Raw genomic sequence first — 4,421 nt, 5'->3', positions numbered from 1 at the left:
TAATTATAATTAAGTAGATCACTTCCGTATGGGATCGACACTCTTCTTTATCACTTTTTTACTTAATTGACAGTATACTTGTGTATCGAGTGGGGTTTTTTTAGACATCAAAGAAAACTTAAGCATATTCATATTGCATGGTAGTTCTATGTGTATCTCAAATTATTGATTGTATAGCTCAAGTACAACATAAACCACCCATCACCTCTTCAAAAGGCTTTAACATTAAAGTACCTTCACCTGCAATATAAATTATTGACCTAAATGACCCTACAAGTCCATTATAAAAGTCTAAATAACCAACCAAACCGGCAAAATATGATGAGGGCACTTTCTAAGAATCTCCTTAAAACTTTCCCAACTCTCATAGATTGACTCTCCTTAAAATTGGAAAAAGGAAGTAATATTACTCCTAAACATAGTAATTTTAAAAGGTGGAAAATATTTTGTTGGAATTTATGTGCCAACTCATTCCAAGCATTTATAGAGCCTAGAGATAAACAATTAAATCATGTCATAATTTTTTCCCTCATTGAAAATGAAATTGAATAAGTCTAATAGCATCATTGCTGACTCTATTATACTTAAATGTTACACAAATTTTTAAGAAACTAGTTAAGTGAAAGTTGATATCCTTAACAAGAGTTCCCCAAAATTGAGAATTCTGAACCATTTAAATTATATTGGGTTTCAGCTCAAAATTATTAGCTTGGATAGTTGTTTGATTAATACCTTAATGAATTTGAACTAATGCATGATTGGCATAGTCCCTAAGAGTTCTTAGGTGGTCCTGTTCTGTATTTGGTTCAACTATTCCTAATGATAAAGTATTTTTGGATTTTCTTATTTTTGTAAGGATCCTTTCAATCTCTAAATTAAATAAAAAAGGCTCCTTACTAACTCTACTACACATACATTAATAATAAGTAAAAGGTGAAATGCAATCTAACAAAATAAATAATTACAAGATGGAAATAGTCACATATTCACAGAAGAACAATGATAACTTAATAAGATACAAGTTGAACTAAATATACAATTTTTTTAACAGTATAAAATAATTGTAAGAATGCACATTACTGTCTCCAGCAATGGTGCCAAAAAATTGATGGGGTACTATGAAGATGCGGGTTGTTTGTGTTGGCCTATGCTTATGTTTAAAAAAATATAAATCCCCATTAAATGTGTAAGTACACGTGTTGATCAAGTAATAAAAGTATTTATGACATAGTGTTAATCCCACGAGAAAGGATTATACTTCTCACAATAGTTCTAGTACTATTGACTCTATGCTACAAAAACTATCATACACATTGAAATTATGGTTGTATTATATTTAGAATGAGAATTATAGAAAGAAGTGAATATATTAATAGAAAAAGTATTTTTGACTAATGATAGTAAAATATTTTAAAATTTCTTAAGTGTACTTCCCTAAGCTTGTAAGGATGTGATAAAAGATTTATGGTCTTCCTATAAATGTTCTATCTTCATAGACCCTAAAAGACTAAGCATCCTATGTTATGGATTGCAAGTATTCTATTCTAGTTTTCCTAATTATTCCAAAATTCCTCCATCAAGGTAATATATTACACTAAGTTTTAATTCCACACATGGCTATTATATAGATTAAATTAAGATCTAGAGATATTAAAAATAACCATTTATAATTTTAAGTACAAGAGTTTATATAAGTAATTACTTGGGTTTACATAGATTAGCACAAAATTATGAGTTTAACTAGCCATAACATTAAAATAGAATAATATAATTTCTATTTCTAGCTTAAGTTTGAAAGTATAATTAGAACTAGTAAAATTAAATCATTTAGAATGAAATATCCCAAGCAGATCTTGTAGATGAACCCTTCCCAAAGTGAATATCAACTTACACCTTTGCTATCCACTCTCCTTTCCTCACCAAATGTTTGGTTGCTCACTAAAATGTTATCTAGTCACTCTAAAGAATGTACCTTACTATCCTTTCACATTAAAATAGGAGGTAGCGCCTCAACATTGTTAAAGGTTCTCTATTGCAATGCTTAGATGACCTGGCATGGCTGTTTGCTAATCAAGTGTGATTGTTGACTGATTGGGTGTGACAATTGATTGAACTGACATTATGCTTATTTTCCTTAACCGCACTATCATAATACGACAAAAGTTAGGTACTAAGATACTCACTTACATAATTTGGTGCTATGATGCTTCCGAGTTTGGCATTCCAGTGTTGAATTATTATGTAATTTTCCCAAGACTCTGGTGCTACAATGTTGATTTCTAGATTTGTGACATTTTGAAACACAACAACACTGACCTTGGTTCCAACGAGGCACTAAATTAAATGGAATTTCTTTGAGTCACAGATGGCATAATGTCGTGATATGGCATCAAGGTGTTAACGACACTATGTTGCTAATGGTTTTGATAGTATGACACTATTTAATACTTATGATTTTTTCTCCATTTCCTAAGAAATTCCTGCACAACATCAACTAAACACAAACATATTTGTTGAAATTAAATAAAAAAATATTACATAATTTTCACTTAAAAATCACACATCAATTCAAATTTTAAAGACTATTTAGGTGAAATGACACTAAGTGCAATAACTAAGTACTTCTTAAGTTTTTCAAATATAACTAAACAGATTGAGTTGAACTCAAAGGTACATCCTTCTCAAGTAAATGACATAAGAGTTTTTTAATAATTGAAAAGCGTTTTGTAAATCTTCTATAAAACTTTCATTATCTAGAAAACTTTATACTCCCTTAATAATAGTAGGAAGTCAAGAATTTCAATCACCTGGATCTTTGCCTTATCAACCTCCCTATCCCTCTCAGAGATTTTCTGTCTAAGAAAATTCCTTTCTTAATCATTAATTGATATTTTTCTTAATTGAGAACAAGGTTAGATACCCCACTTCTTTTCAAAATACTTGCAAAATGATCTAAGCAAATTATAAATGTCACTCCAAATATAGAATCATTATCCATAAAGATTTAAATTCCTTACTTTATTAAATCTAAGAAAATAGGCATCATGCATTGCTAAAATTTTGCAAGGGCATTCTCCTTAATGCAAAGGTTTCATAGGGACTCATAATGTGGCATTAAGAAGCTATTGGTAACTTGAATAACTATCTAAGAAAAATTTGAAAGGATGCTCGCTTTATTTGTTATTCATTTTATCTTTAAAGGGAAATGGAAAATGATTCTTCCTAGTGTCTTTGTTTAGCGTCCTATAATCTATATAAATCCTTCCTCTATTCACAATTTTAGTTGGGATGAGTTCATTCTTGTCATTCGTGACTATAGTTAATGTCACATAATAAATTATACTAACCCAATCACTACTAGAAGTACGATAAATGATTTATTCGTCTAACCATTTAAGGATCTCCTTTTTTATTATTTCCTTCACGACTGGGTTTGACCTCCTATATGGATAAGATTTGGGTTAAAAATCTCCATCTAGCAGGATCTTATGCATACACACAGATGAACTTATCCCTTGTATGTATGCAATAATCCAACCAAAGGCTTTTTTATGGTTTTTTAGAACCCCTATCAAACTTTCCTCTTGAAATTCATATAGATCAACTTATACAATCACTAGTAAAGTTGATGAATCACCCAAAAATACATGCTTAAGGTGGCTAGGAAATGTTTTGAGCTCTAATATGGATGCCTCTAAAATAGATGGCTTCAAAGATTCACCTATTATTGAAGAATTTGAGGTTTCATACTTCTTAGAGAAATGTCTAACTCCTAAGAGGATATCAATATACTTCCTAGGCTACCTTATATCCTCATTAATCAAAATTTGATCCAATACCTCTAAATCTAACATATCATCAAAAGCATCATCTATACAGCCCTCTACCATATATACTCCATAACAATGGTTTTTACTATCATAATTTGAGAATTTTATTGACTTTTAAAATATTGAATGTTACTGCTTCTTTCTAAACTGTCATGGATAATTCTCCCTTTTAAACATCTATCATAGCCCTACCAATAGCTAGAAAAGCTCTACATAAGGTAATTAATATTTCCTTATCTTCCTACATATCTAAAACAATGAAGTCTATTGGGAAGATAAACTTGTTTACCTTAACCAATACATCCTTTATCACCCCCATTGGGTAAGTAAATGATCTACTAGCTAACTATAGAGTGCTAGTTAAGAGTTGTACCTCACCTAAGTCTATTCTTTTAAAGATGGATAAAGGTATGAGATTAATTCTCACTCCTAAATCACAAAATGCTTTTCCACAGAACTTCTCCCCTATAGAACAAGGAATGGTAAATCTATAAAGATTCTTCAACTTTTTAGGAAGTTAATTCTACAAGATCGCATTATATTCTTCAGCAAGAGCAATAATTTCTTATCACCTAACTTCCAGTTTTTCCT

The 4,421-nt window shown here is 30.4% G+C and overlaps 1 non-coding gene across 1 annotated transcript; it reads left to right on the top strand.

Annotated features, from left to right (window-relative positions):
- Nucleotides 1-313: 313 nt before the first annotated feature.
- Nucleotides 314-420, top strand: LOC114581206. The gene has a single exon (XR_003703078.1). It is a non-coding gene; the product is annotated as a small nucleolar RNA R71 (small nucleolar RNA).
- Nucleotides 421-4,421: the final 4,001 nt, after the last annotated feature.

This window comes from Dendrobium catenatum, unplaced genomic scaffold (genome assembly GCF_001605985.2).
Source record: "Dendrobium catenatum unplaced genomic scaffold, ASM160598v2 fragScaff_scaffold_1598, whole genome shotgun sequence".
Taxonomy (NCBI): Eukaryota; Viridiplantae; Streptophyta; class Magnoliopsida; order Asparagales; family Orchidaceae; genus Dendrobium; species Dendrobium catenatum.
The sequence above is the reverse complement of the archived record's forward strand: the minus strand, read 5'-3'. Positions and strand labels throughout refer to the sequence as shown.